General features: G+C 40.3%; 1 protein-coding gene across 1 annotated transcript in view; it reads right to left on the reverse strand.

Annotated features, from left to right (window-relative positions):
- DRP2 (dystrophin related protein 2) overlaps nt 1–15,491 on the reverse strand; it is a 46,410-nt gene extending 30,919 nt beyond the window's left edge. Inside the window, exon 1 of the mRNA XM_019932250.2 lies at nt 15,424–15,491. The gene's annotated coding sequence lies outside the window, so the exon portion shown is untranslated. The remainder of the gene's footprint in view (nt 1–15,423) is intronic.
- Between the last annotated feature and the right edge of the window lie 370 nt (nt 15,492–15,861).

Consider the following 15,861-nt stretch of genomic DNA (forward strand, 5'->3'; position numbering starts at 1 on the left):
ATAACTGAAACTAAAAATAACCTATAATACTAGTATCCAGAGATAACCATTACTAACAGGTGTGAATCCTTATGGTAGTTTTCCTATGAAAAATATATACTTACACTTTGGAAATAAAATTGTCATCATATTATTTATATATTCATTATATATTTATAATTTTGTATCATGCTTTTTTTATTTTCCTTTTATATCATGATCAGTTTAGAATTTCACTAACTATTCCTCTAAAAGATGATTTCTAATGGCTGCAAAGCTGTTAGAGTGCTATGGTTGAGGCCATGGGTTTTTGCATCAGACAGACCTAGGGTCAAACCCACACTATTCAACCTAATATCAGTGTGGCCTGGGACAAGTTAACCTTTCTGAGCTTCAGTGTCCTCATCTGTAAAATGGGGATGACTGCCCTCGTAGACTACTTCTAACGATTAAAATTAATAATGTATTTAAATAACTTAGCACAGTGTCTGGCAATGGCACACTGTTCAATAAATGTTAGCTGTAATCATTGTTGTATACTATCCCACTGAATGGATATACCATAATTTATTTTAACAATTTAACACGTCACACTGCAATGAACAGCCTTGTGCATATTTGTGATTCTTTCCGTAAGATAATTTCCTAGAAGGGAAAACTCCTGGATCAAAGGGCATGAACCATTTTCAGACTTGTAATACATACTTCTTTATTTGTTAATTTATTTACTTTATTATTGGCTGTGTTGGGTCATCATTGCTGCACGCAGGCTTTCTCTAGCTGCGGCAAGCGGGGGCTACTCTTTGTTACAGTGCACCAGCTTCTCATTGTGGTGGCTTCTCTTGTTGTGGGGCACAGGCTCTAGGCACACGGGCTTCAGTAGCTGTGGCGCATGGGCTCTAGAGTGCAGGTTCTGTAGTTGTGGCGCACGGGCTTAGTTGCTCCGCGGCATGTGGGATCCTCCTGGACCAGGGATAGAACCCGTGTCCCCTGTGTTGGCAGGCAGATTCTTAAACACTGCGCCACCAGGGAAGTCCCAGACTTGTAATACATACTTCTAAATTGCCCTAGAATAAAGTTAGATCACTTTGTACTACTCCCAATGTATGAGAAAGCCAGTTTCCCAGCACACTTGCCGGCAGTTAGTATTCTTATTTTTAAAATATCTTTGCCAATTTTGTAAGTGAAGATGGCATCTTGAGGATTACTTTGCATCCTTAACTACTAGAAATGCTTAGCTTTTTCCTTCCATTTTTAGTGGCCAGTTGTAGTTCTTCTTTCATAAACTATCCCTTTTTCTCTTTTGAGGTTCACCACTCTACAGATAAAATTCCTTCCTTCCTATTCTCCTCTACTGACCTGATGTCAGTTTGATGCTTCACAAAATAAAAATAAAACAAATCCAGGAATCAGGGAATTCAGATCTTCTAATCCCAACACAGGCCAAAAAGGGATAAACTCTTTCTAGTACTAGCGTGACTACCTTCTGTTATGTTCAGACTTTGCCACTGATTGTGACAAGTCATTTCACCTCTCTAGACCTTGGTTTGCTAAAATGTTAATGTTTAACAGTTGCCACACATCAAAATGCTAGCATTTGCTATATTTGTAGGGCATGCTTTTGTAGCCTGCTGTACTGTTTTTCTTGATCCTCAATGGACCTGGTAAGGTTGGCCCAGGCAGAATTATGATCCCATCTGACAGATGAAGATGCTGAGACACAAGTGAACCTGGACCTCCTGACTCTTGGCCAGTGCTCCTTGTTCTACATAAAGATTCTTCTTTCTGCCTCTTTATTTATCTCCATCCTGTCCCAATTACTACCTGTACATACTAATTGTTCTCTTCCTATTCCTCCTTTTAACTTGCAGAGTCTGTGAGGAATTGGAGATGAATCTGACTTGGTACCCAAAAGGTCGAGTGTGGGAAATAAGACATATAAACAAGTATCACAGGGGAGAAATGATTCATACCTTACGTGGGGCACAGAAATCATACTCTGAAAGGTCACAGAGCAGGAACTGTTCACTTCAAGCTGGAGGGATATAGGATATATTTATGGATGTTTTTGAGCTAAGGTGAGAGAGAAGCTTTGGATGCATGAAGTAGTATGGAGGATGCTTTTGCAGTGCAACCAACTCGTCTGTGCTCTCCCCTAGGTATCCTGCTAGATACCAAACTGTGGCTTTTTCCCAATAGGAATACTCTTTTCCTAGTTCTCAAAGCCATATACAGGCCCTTCTGGGAGGATTCAGGGAGGAGACATTGTTTAACTTAGGCAGAGATAAAAGCTTTAAATATATGTGGAATACCAGGATTTCAGCATGAAAGCAAGTTTGTTGGTGGAGGACAAGATTCATGCCCAATATTTATTTCTACCTCACATATTTTTAACACAGAGCCAGGCACAGAGCAGGCACTCGGTGAATGTTTTCTGACTTGATTTTCTTAATTAAAGTATAGTTGATTTACAACATTATATTAGTTTCAGGTGTACAACATAGTGATTTAGTATTTTTATAGATTATACTCCATTTAAAGTTATTATAAACTAATGGCTGTATTCCCTGTGCTGTACAATATATATCCTTGTTGCTTAATTATTCTATGTGTAGACAAATACTCTATGTTATCACTTATATGTGGAATCTAAAAAATAAAACAAACAAGTGTATATAACAAAAAGAAAACAGACTCACAGATATAGAGAACAAACTAGTGGCTACCAGTGGGGAGAGGGAATCAGGAAGAGGTGAGATAGGAGTATGGGATTAAGAGACAAAAACTAACTTGATCTACTGAATTGAACTCCAAACAGGTGAGTGTACAGGTCCTCAATTTTGTAGGTACAAATTCCAAGGGGCATGAAGAGAAAGGCTCTGGATATACACATTTCTTACATTTGTGTGAAATGATGTATACAGAACATTAGCATTTGAAGCAAGGCTTGAAATGGCAAAAAAACTGCAAACAACCTAATTGTCCATTACTAAGGACTTGTTAAATAAATAATTGTGTATCCATACAATGGAATTCTATACAGCTGTTAAAAACAGAATTAAGAACTATTTATGTGCCAATATAGAATGATCTCTTAAGATATATTTTTAAGTAAAAAGGAAACAAGAATAAAAAATAAAGTGGTTAGTTTACATTAGTTTTAAAAAAAGGAAAATATGTGCTTATATATGCAATAAAATATCTTTGGAAGTATAGAAAAGAACCCGTTAACATTGATTGCCTTTGGAGAATGGCATCAAGTGGCTACTAGACAGAGGTGGGAGAATTCCTTCCATTCCTTTGGGATTTTTCCTTATTTTCTCTCTTTCTAAAACTGAGAAATATAACTTACAAAAAAGTGCATAAAACATATGTGTAAAATATATTGAATTATTACAAAGTAAATCCCCATATAATCATGGCTTGGGTTGAGAAATAGAATAATTACTCACACCCACAAAAGCCCCATGTCACCAATAGGAGATATAGTTTTTACTGAATATCTTTTTGTACCTTTTGAATTTGGAGCTGTGTGAGTATATTAGCTATTTAACGGCTATTTTCTCCCTCCCTCCCCACTCCTCACCAAAGTGCCATGGACATCTTCAACTGTTTTATGGAAAGGTAGGTGTAGCAGCTTTTCCACAGTCAAATAAATAATAACAGTTAAAATTTACTGTATTCCATGTTTTACATATATTAACTAATCAGTCTACATACATCAAGCATTGAATCCTCAGGACAATCCTATGAAGTAGTTACTACTGTTGTCTGCATTGTGCAGGTAAGAACACGGAGGCACATAGGCAGTAAGTAACTTGTTCAAAGTGATATCGTTACTCTGAGGTGAGGAACTGGGATTTACATCCAGGCTAGTGTGTCTCAGAATACAAGTTCTTCACTGCTACACTATTCTGCATCTGTAAATTCTAGAACCCAGGCTCTGAGGCACTGTGGTCACTGACACTTAGTAAGTAGGGAAGATTCTTGGCTATGGGCCACCAGGTGGGAGCCCAAGGGCTGACTCAGACATGCCACTACCCAGGCAAAGACACAAGCAATTAAGAATGGACAGGATGCAGTGGGTCTGGGGTATCAGCCAGCTGGCAAATCCTACAGAACATTTAAATGACCTTCCAAGGACATCTGGGAGGTAAAATGCTAGTCAACTCTCCCAGTCTGACCTCAGACCTTTCCCAGTGCCTTAGAGCTCAGTAAATGCTTTTTGAACAAATGAATAAGCTCTTTCCACCTATAAACTGGAGAAGTTTAGGAACCTACCCTACAGAAGTACTTGCAGAAGTGGACGAGGGTGTCTGCTACAGTATTGTTTGCAATAGCAAAACTGCAATTGACTCAAATCTCCATCAACAAGGGACTGGTTAAGTATCGGAGAGGCGGCACCGCATAGCAGTGTAGAGTGTGGGCTCTGAGCCAGCACACTAGAGTTTGCATCCTGGCTCCAAGACCTAACAGCACAGGTTTGGACAAGCTCCCTGACTTCATGCTTCAGTCCCTGCATCTGTAAAAAAGGGGATAATGAAAAGACGTACTTCATAGCCTTGTTGTAAGGAGTTAATTCATAGTTTCTGACATCTAGTAAGTACTGAAATCTTTTCTATTATTGCAGCCACTCATGCCATGGAATATTATGTAGCTGTTAAAAAGAAAGAGGTAGATCTGTACTCACTAATTTGAACAGATGCTGAAGATATATATTTTAGGTTAAAAAAAAAGTGTCAGAATGAACATGTCTGGTATAACTCCAGTTTTGTAAAAAACCTTCTTTCTGTGTATGCACAGAAAGAAAGCCTACAAGGATACACAAAACCGTTCAGCATGGGCTTCCCTGGTGGCGCAGTGGTTCAGAGTCCACCTGCCGATGCAGGGGACGCAGGCTTGTGCCCCGGTCCGGGAGGATCCCACATGCCGCAGAGTGGCTGCACCCGTGAGCCATGGCCGCTCGGCCTGTGTGTCCGGAGCCTGTGCTCCACAACAGGAGAGGCCACAACAGTGAGAGGCTCGAGTACCGCAAAAAACAAAAAACAAAAACAAAAAACTGTTCAGCGACATTGCTTCTGGAGAGTTGTATGAAGGGGACCCTCATTTTGACTTTATACACTTTGTGTGTGTGTACATATATTTTTATATATATATATATATATATATATATATATATATAATTTTTACAACAATCATTTATTATTCTTGGAAGAAAATAAATAAGGAAGACTTCTAAATCATGAGAGGCTCGGGAAAGAACAGGGAAGTGAAAAGAAGACCCCTTCTTATGAGCTACAGTTTCCTCTCTCCAGTCCAAGGTGACATTGCATGATGGCCCTCCCTCTCACAGCACTGCCTTTCTACCTGACAGCATGGCACTAAGAGACGAGACACACATTTCATTTGTACCAAACCTTGTTATGTGTTCCTAAAATAATTCCTGCAATGTAGCCAAAAACCAAGGTTCTGCTTCAGATGCTCTCACTAATGAATAACACAGGGAACACAGATTGTCAAGCTGGTAGGGACCTTAGAGCTTACTTAGGCCAACTCCTTCATTTACAAATGGAAACAATGAAATGTGTTCCTGAGAAGGTAGATGTCAAGTAATTTTGAGAAATACAATTTCTTTTCCAGTGGGAAGAAAGATCAGAGATGCATCCTCATGAGGAGAATTGTATTATAAGAACCAATTAATAAACAAACTTATGGTTACTAAAGGGGAAAGGGGGGAGGAGGGATAAACTAGGAGTTTGGGATTAACATATACACACTACTATATATAAAATAGATAAACAACAAGGACCTACCGTATAGCATAGGGAACTATACTCAACATCTTGTAATAAACCATAATGGAAAAGAATATGAAAAAGAATATGTATGTGTGTGTGTGTGTGTGTTTATAACATAATCACTATGCTGTACACCTGAAACTAACACAACATTATCAATCAAATATACTCCAATAAAAAAAAGAAAAAAGAAAACCAAATGAAATAAAATATATATGAATTAGAAAGGGAAAAAGAAAGAACCAATTAATGCAATACATCTAAAACCTTTATACACTGCTGGTGGGGGTATAAGTTGTAAACCATTTTGGAGAGCAATCTGACAATATCTCCCCAAAGTGAAAAATTCTCATACCCTGCAATGGGGCAATTCCCTCCTAGATATATACCCAATAGCAATAGTCACATAAGAATATCTACACAGGAATGATCACAGTAGCCCTAACTGTGAGCCAGAAACTGGAAACAGCCTAAATGTCCATCAACTACAGAATGGATAAATAAATCATGGCACATTCATTAAATGGAATGCTATACAATAGTGAAAAATGAATGAACTAGAGTCACATATCACAATGTGGATGAATTTCACAAATATAACATTGAATAGGAAAAAACAAATTGGAAAAGAATACATACCATTGATATACATTTTAAAAACACATAAAGCAGTGGCATATGCTGCTTAAAGACCCATACATATATAGTAAAAGTATAAATAGATGCATAAGAATAATAAATGCCAAATCCAGAGAGTGGTTACTTTGGAGGGAGGAAAGGAGGAAGTTTGATCACAGAAGGATAGAGGGTTTCAAGTCTACTGGAGATGTTTTTTCTTAAGCTGGATGGTGGATATCCTGATTTTCATTATATTATTCTTTATACTCCTTTGAATGTCTAAAAATTTTCATAGCATATTGTTTAAAAGAATGCAAAAATCCAAGGCTGAAAGGGAAATTCAGAATTTTCAGATATAACAAAATAACTAAAGAAATGTATAAGATACAAACATCTCACTCAAAATGACAGGATTATTCCTTCAACCTGCTTCATCTTCCTGGGACTAATTTAACAGGAGGGAACCTGCTAGAGGAGCAGCAAATGGGCACAGGGGGACTAAGAATTAGGAGATAAGAGTTCCATTCTCTCAAATACTCAGAAAGAACAATTTCATTAACCTCTCGTTTTTTCACACTTAAAAATGTGGTGCTGGATTAGATTACTTTAAAGTTTTTTTCCATATGTTAATTTCTTCCAGGAATTTTTTTGGGCAGCAATTTCTAAAACTGTGTGTGCAAGATACAAAAATTTTTTCCATGTAGAAAAGAGTTCCCTGGTCAAATCTGTTTGGGATATATTGGGTTAAACAGAATTAAACAGGGCTTCCCTGGTGGCGCAGTGGTTGAGAGTCCACCTGCCGATGCAGGGGATGCGGGTTCGTGCCCCGGTCCAGGAAGATCCCACATGCCATGGAGCGGTTGGGCCCGTGAGCCATGGCCACTGAGCCTGCGTGTCCGGAGCCTGTGCTCCGCAAGGGGAGAGGCCACAACAGTGAGAGGCCAGCATACCACAAAACAAACAAACAAACAGAATTAAATAGATTACAGCAGTACTTCTCAGAGCCTTTAACACATTTATATATATTATGACTCTTCAAGAGGATAATTCAGTTATGAAGCATTTTCAAAAAATTATTGGACCATAGAAAACGGCCCCCTGAGACAGCAGAAGTAAGAAGAACTACAGTTCTGCAGCTGTGGAAGGAAAACCACGTTCACAGAAAGATAAACAAAATGAAAAGACAGAGGACTTTGTACCAGATGAAGGAACAAGATAAAACCCCAGAAAAACAACTAAATGCAGTGGAGATAGGCAACCTTCCAGAAAAAGAATTCAGAATAATGATAGTGAAGATGATCCAGGATCTTGAAAAAGAATGGAGGCAAAGATCGAGAAGATGCAAGAAATGTTTAAAAAAGACCTAGAAGAATTAAAGAACAAACACCTAGAAGAATTAAAGAACAAACAAACAGAGATGAACAATACAATAACTGACATGAAAAATACACTGGAAGGGGCTTCCCTGGTGGCACAGTGGTTGAGAGTCTGCCTGCTGATGCAGGGGACACGGCTTCGTGCCCTGGTCCGGGAAGATCCCACATGCCGCAGAATGGCTGGGCCCGTGAGACATGGCCGCTGAGCCTGCGCGTCCGGAGCCTGTGCTCCGCAATGGGAGAGGCCACAACAGTGAGAGGCTCGCATACCTCAAAAAAAAAAAAAAAAGAAAAGAATACACTAGAAGGAATCAATAGCAGAATAACTGAGGCAGAAGAATGGATAAGTGACCTGGAAGACAGAATTGTGGAATTCACTGCCACAGAATAGAATAAAGAAAAAAGAATGAAAAGAAATGAAGACAGCCTAAGAGACCTCTGGGACTACATTAAATGCAACAACATTCACGTTACAGGGGCCCCAGAAGGAGAAGAGAGAGAGAAAGGACCAGAGAAAATATTTGAAGAGATTATAGTCGAAAACTTCCCTAAGATGGGAAAGGAAATAGTCACTCAAGTCCAGGAAGCACAGCGAGTCCCATGCAGGATAAACCCAAGGAGAAACATGCCGAGACACATAGTAATCAAATTGATAAAAATTAAAGGCAAAGAAAAATTACTGAAAGCAACAAGGGAAAAATGACAACATACAAGGGAACTCCCATAAGGTTAACAGCTGATTTCTCAGCAGAAACTCTACAAGCTAGAAGGGAGTGGCAGGACATATTTAAAGAGATGAAAAGGGAAAACCTGCAACCAAGATTACTCTACCCAGAAAGGGTCTCATTCAGATTTGATGGAGAAATTAAAACCTTTACAGACAAGCAAAAGCTAAGAGAATTCAGCACAACTAAACCAGCTCTACAACAAAAGTTAAAGGAACTTCTCTAAGTGGGAAACACAGGAGAAGAAAAGGACCTACAAAAACAAACCCATAACAATTAAGAAACTGGTAATAGGAACATACATATTGATAATTACCTTAAACATGAATGGATTAAATGCTCCATCCAAAAGACACAGGCTCACTGAATGGATACAAAAACAAGACCCACCTATATGCTGTCTACAAGAGACCCACTTCAGACCTAGGGACACATACAGACTGAAAGTGAGGGGATGGAAAAAGATATTCCATGCAAATGGAAGTCAAAAGAAAGCTGGAGTAGCAATACTCATATCAGATAAAATAGACTTTAAAATAAAGGATGTTACAAGAGACAAGGAAGAACACTATGTAATGATCAAGGGATCAATCCAAGAAGAAGATATAACAATTATAAATATATATGCACCCAACATAAGAGCACCTCAATACATAAGGCAACTGCTAACAGCTATAAAAGAGGAAATTGACAGTAACACAGTAATAGTGGGGGACTTTAACACCTCACTTACACCAATGGACAGATCAACCAAAATGAAAATAAATAAGGAAACAGAAGATTTAAATGACACAATAGACCAGATAGATTTAATTGATATTTACAGGACATTCCATCCAAAAACAGCAGATTACACTTTCTTCTCAAGTGCATACGGAACATTCTCCAGGATAGATCACAACTTGGGTCACAAATCAAGCCTCGGTAAATTTAAGAAAATTGAAATCATATCAAACATCTTTTCCGGCCACAATGCTATAAGATTAGAAATCAATTACAGGGAAAGAAACATAAAAAACACAAACATATGGAGGTTAAACAATACATTACTAAATAATGAAGAGATCACTGAAGAAATCAAAGAGGAAATCAAAAAGTACCTAGAGACAAATGACAACGAAAACACAACGATCCAAAACCTCTGGGATGCAGCAAAAGCAGTTCTAAGAGGGAAGTTTATAGCAATACAAGCCTACCTCAAGAAACAAGAAAAATCTCTAACAAACTAACCTTACACCTAAAGGAACTAGAGAAAGAAGAACGAAAAAACCCAAAGTTAGTAGAAGGAAAGAAATCATAAAGATCAGATCAGAAATAAATGAAATAGAAACAAAGACAACAATAGCAAAGATAAATAAAACTAAAAGCTGGTTCTTTGACAAGGTAAAGAAAATTGATAAACCTTTAGCCAGACTTATCAAGAAAAAAAGGGAGAAGATTCAAATCAATAAAATTAGAAATGAAAAAGGAGAAGTTACAACAGGCATGTCAGAAATAAAAACGGTCATCAGAGATTACTACAAGCAACTCTATGCCAATAAAATGGACAACCTAAAAGAAATGGACAAATTCTTAGAAAAACACAACCTTCCGAGAGTGAACCAGGAAGAAATGGAAAATATAAACAGACCAGGGGCTTCCCTGGTGGCACAGTGGTTAAGAATCCGCCAGCCAATGCAGGGGACACAGGTTTAAGCCCTGGTCTGGGAAGGTCCCACATGACACAGAGCAACTAAGCTCGTGTGCTACAACTACTGAACCTGTGCTCTAGAGCTCGCAAGCCACAACTACTGAGCCCACGTGCCACAACTACTGAAGCCTGTGTGCCTAGAGCCTGTCCTCCACAACAAGACAAGCCACCGCAATGAGAAGCCCATGCACTGCAATGAAGACCCAATGCAGTCAAAAATAAATAAATAAAATTTTAAATATATATATAAACAGACCAATCAGAAGCACTGAAATTGAAACTGCAATTAAAAATCTTCCTGGTCCGGGAAGATCCCACATGCCGCGGAGTGGCTAGGCCCGTGAGCCATGGCTGCTGAGCCTGCGCGTCCGGAGCCTGTGCTCCGCAACGGGAGAGGCCATAACAGTGAGAGGCCCGCGTACAGCAAAAAAAAAAAAAAAAAAAAAAAAAAAATTCTAGGGCTTCCCTGGTGGCGCAGTGGTTGAGAGTCCGCCTGCCGATGCAGGGGACGCGGGTTCGTGCCCCGGTCCGGGAGGGTCCCACATGCCGCAGAGCGGCTGGGCCCATGAGCCATGGCCGCTGAGCCATGGCCGCTGAGCCTGCGCGTCCGGAGCCTGTGCTCCGTGACGGGAGAGGCCCCAATAGTGAGAGGTCTGTGTACCGCAAAAAAAAAAAAAAAAAAAAAAAAATCTTCCAACAAACAAAAGTCCAGGACCAGATGGCTTCACAGGTGAAATCTATCAAACATTGAGAGAAGAGCTAACACCCATCCCTCTCAAACTGTTCCAAACAATTGCAGTGGAAGGAACACTACCAAACTCATTCTATGAGGCCACCATCACCCTGATACCAAAACCAAAGATACTACAAAAAAAGAAAATTACAGACAAATATCACTGATGAATATTGATGTAAAATCCTCAACAAAATACTAGCAAACAGAATCCAACAACACATTAAAAGGATCATACACCATGACCAAGTGGGATTAATCCCAGGGGTGGAAGGATTCTTCAACATACACAAATCAATGTGATACACCATATTAACAAACTGAAGAATAAAAACCATATGATCATCTCAATAGATGCAGAAAAAGCTTTTGACAAAATTCAACATACATGTATGATAAAACTCTCCAGAAAGTGGGCATAGAGGGAAACTACCTCAACATAATAAAGGTCATATATGACAAACCCACAGCAAACATTATTCTCAATGGTGAAAAATTGAAAGCATTTCCTCTAAGATCAGGAACAAGATAAGGATGTCCACTCTCACCAGTATTATTCAACATAGTTTTGGAAGTCCTAGCCACAGCAATCAGAGAAGAAAAAGAAATAAAAGGAATACAAATTGGAAAAGAAGAAGAAAAAGTGTCACAGTTTGCAGATGACATGACACTCTACATAGAGAATCCTAAAGATGCCACCAGAAAACTACTAGAGCTAATCAATGAATTTGGTAAAGTTGCAGAATACAAAATTAATGCACAGAAATCTCTTGCATTCCTATACACTAACAATGAAAGATCAGAAAGGGAAATTAAGGAAACAATCCCATTCACCACTGCAACAAAAAGAATAAAATACCTAGGAATAAACCTACCTAAGGAGGCAAAAGACCTGTACTCAGAAAACTATAAGACACTGATAAAAGAAATCAAAGATGACACAAACAGTTGGAGAGATATACCATGTTCTTGGATTGGAAGAATCAATATTGTGAAAATGACTATACTACCCAAAGCAATCTACAGATTCAATGCAATCCTTATCAAATTACCAGTGGCATTTTTTACAGAACTAGAACAAAAAATCTTAAAATTTGTATGGAAACACAAAAGACCCTGAATAGCCAAAGCAGTCTTGAGGGAAAAAACGGAGCTGGAGGCATCAGACTCCCTGACTTCAGACTATACTACAAAGCTACAGTAATCAAGACAGTATGGTACCAGCACCAAAACAGAAATATAGATAAATGGAACAGGATAGAAAGCCCAGAGATAAACCAATGCACCTATGGTCAACTAATCTATGACAAAGGAGGCAAGCATATACAATGGAGAAAAGACAGCCTCTTCAATAAGTGGTGCTGGGAAAACTGGACAGCTACATGTAAAAGAATAAAATTAGAACACTCCCTAACACCGTACACAAAAATAAACTCAAAATGGATTAGAGACCTAAATGAAAGACCAGACACTATAAAACTCTTAGAGGAAAACATAGGAAGAACACTCTTTGACATAAATCACAGCAAGATCTTTTTTGGTCCACCTCCTAGAGTAACGGAAATAAAAACAAAAATAAACAAATGGGACCTAATGAAACTTAAAAGCTCTTACAAAGCAAAGAAAGCTACAAACAAAATGAAAAGATAACCCTCAGAATGGGAGAAAATATTTGCAAATGAATCAACAGACAAATGATTAATCTCCAAAATGTGCAAGCAGCTCAATATCAAAAAAACAAACAACCTAATCCAAAAATGGGCAGAAGACCTAAATAGACATTTCTCCAAAGAAGATATACAGATTGCCAACAAACACATGAAAGGATGCTCCACATCACTAATCATTAGAGAAATGTAAATCAAATCCACATTGAGGCATCACCTCACACCAGTCAGAATGGCCATCATCAAAAAACCTACAAACAATAAATGCTGGAGATGGTGTGGAGAAAAGGGAACCCTCCTGCACCATTGGTGGGAATGTAAATTGATGCAGCCACTATGGAGAACAGTATGGAGGTTTCTTAAAAAACTAAAAATAGAGCTACCATATGACCCAGCAATCCCCTGCTGGGCATATACCCTGAGAAAACCATAATTCAAAAAGACACATGCACCCCAATGTTCATTGTAGCACTCTTTACAATAGCCAGGTCATGGAAGCAACCTAAATGCCCATAGACCAATGAGTGGATAATGAAGATGTGGCACATATATACAATGGAATATTACTCGGCCATAAAAAGGAACGAAATTGGGTCATTTGTAGAGATGTGGATGGATCTAGAGACTGTCATACAAAGTGAAGTAAGTCAGAAAGAGAAAAATAAATATCGTATATTAACGCATATATGTGGAACCTAGAAAAATGGTACAGATGAACCAGTTTGCGGGGCAGAAATTGAGACACAGATGTAGAGAACAAACGGATGGACACCAAGAGGGGAAAGTGGGGTGGGGGGTGGGGTGATGGTGGCGTGATGAATTGGGAGATTGGGATTGACATGTATACACTAATATGTATAAAACAGATAACTAATAAGAACGTGCTGTATAAAAGATAAAATAGAATTTAAAAAAAAAAGAAAGAAAACGTCCCCCGCCACGTGCAACACACCACCACCACTCCTTATTTTAAAACAGAATCTATTAACATTCTTTCTTAACAGTGTTCTGTGGAATATTGGTTTGGTAAATGTCATCCTAGAAGGATTTATCTCACTTGCTCTTTCAGTTGCTGATGGATGTTTAGAATCTTTTTAAAGAGTGGAATGTAGTTTCCTAGTTTAACTTCCACAGAGTGGGTTTCCTTTGAGTGAGTGCTCCTGGCCATTGTAGAAGGCTATCTTCTTAGGCTTCATTAGTGAGAGCCCATCCTATCTCACATTTTGGCAGATTTAACATGAGAAACTTCTGAGTATCTTTGGTTAGAAGTGCTGCATCCCAGATGTGCCCTCTGTACCTGGCTCTTGGGCCTTTGCTAAGTTTGCTGCTTCAAGCCGTGCTCCCTTCCTTTGGGTGATTGCAGAGCTGAGGAGTGCTCTAGCCTGGAACTCAGGGCCGAATTCCTGTGGGACAAGCCTCAAGGGAAGAGGAGCCCTAAGTGCCTTCATCGCCCAGCACTGGTTTGCAGTAGACAGGACTGCAGAGCCGAGGCCAGTCCACCCAGGAAAAGAGGGGATCCGACTTCTTTCAGGGACAGGACACTTATCAGTTCCACTGGCAGCACTGCCTTTTGGCGGGAGGGGTTCCTTAGAAGATCCCAGGGTCCTCTGGAACTATCTCCCCATCCAAATCCCAGAGGGGAAATCTCCTGAGGTTTGTGGCTCCCACAGGGCCTTTTAAAAGGTGATTTACCTGAGGGCCTTTAATCTAGAAACAAGGATTCCTTTGGAAAAGTCAGATGCTAAGGTGAATGAGGCAGAGAGATTTTTTTTAAAGGCTTTTGTTCTTTTGAACAATCAAAAAGAAAACATGAGAAAAGTATGTTCTTTTCCAGGCAGCTGCTGCTGCTGCCCTTCCTCCTTCTCTACCCCACTCCACCCCAGCCTGGCCCTGCCCAGCTACCTGCTTGGACCCAACACCTCTGAGGCCTGGCTCTCCCTGCCTACCGAAGGCAAGATAAGCCTTAACTACCCACACAGTGTCAGGCCCACTTACCAGGCTGGGGCATTGGGCCTGATGCTGGGGAAAGCTGAAGAGAGAAAAAGGAACAGGGTGTTTGATGCCAGAAGAGGTGATCCCCATTTCAAAGCTCTCCAAGCTCTGCTCTCAAGAATGGAGAGGAGCCTCCTGGTTACAGCGGGTAGAAAGGAAATCAAGGGAAGCAATCAGAGGAAAACTGCAACGGGGGAAGCCGGATTGAGCCAGGAAGTAAATGCAGAGATTAGGATGCACCTTCAACCCCAGGCTCCTAGGTCAGAGCCCGGTTTGCTCCAAGGAAGTGCTCCTGTGTCCTGTCTGCTGGCCAGACACTCATTTGTTCAGGAAACCTGCTCCAAGGTCCCGTGTTTCCTCTCTCCTCCCTTTTCAGCTAATGCTTTCCACACCCCTTCCCTTCCCTCCCTCCAGGAAATCCATCCATGGACAAAAAGCCTGTCATTGAGAACAGACATAAATAAATAAACAAACATGTAAATAAATAAATACCCCTCTACTCTCAAAGCAGCAAACTGTGGACCTTCCTCTTATTCATTTTTAGACCATAGTTGCTCAAATTGGATGGAGTTTCTATTCCTGGGCATCTTTTTTTTTTTCCTTCTATAAATCCAGGCGGTGGCTACTTCATTGTGGGCATTTTTTTAAATGCAAGTTTTCCCCTAAAGGCACAAGCAGGTGGCAGGCAGGCAGGCAGGTGCATACACACACACACACACACACACACACACACACACACACACACGGGCGCACACAGAGTACCTCTGGAGCTTCCCCTCCCTCAGTCATTTCCCCTCAGTGGGCTGAAAAAGGGTGAGGCTTGAAATCATTTCTCTGTGGCCTACCTTCTGATTCCAGCAGGTCTGAGGAGCAGGCGACAACCGGGAGCTGGGCGGCCAGGGCTGGGTTGCCTGTGTGAATCAGCAAAGAAGTCCCTGAGACAGGGATGCTGACAGCTGCTGTATGCACACTCTCCCTCTGTCTCTCCCACCTCCCTGCCCTCCTTCTCCTGCTCCTCCTCCCCTCTCGGAACCGCTCTGTGTTGCTATGCAATCATATCACAGGACTAACAGCATCACTCCCACCTCAGGCAAAGATACCCTTGACTGGGCAAATGCAGGAAGAGGAAGGACAGTTTTGTAGAACTACCGGAGCCTTGGCAGCTCTCTCGGAGATTTCAATTTATTAGAAGCAGAGAAGGAAAGCGGAAGACGCTGAGAGGCAGAGGGGGAGAGGGGGAGAGGCTTCCACTGGGGAGGAGGAGACAAAAGAGGCTGAGAGAT

This window comes from Tursiops truncatus, chromosome X (assembly GCF_011762595.2).
Source record: "Tursiops truncatus isolate mTurTru1 chromosome X, mTurTru1.mat.Y, whole genome shotgun sequence".
NCBI lineage: Eukaryota > Metazoa > Chordata > Mammalia > Artiodactyla > Delphinidae > Tursiops > Tursiops truncatus.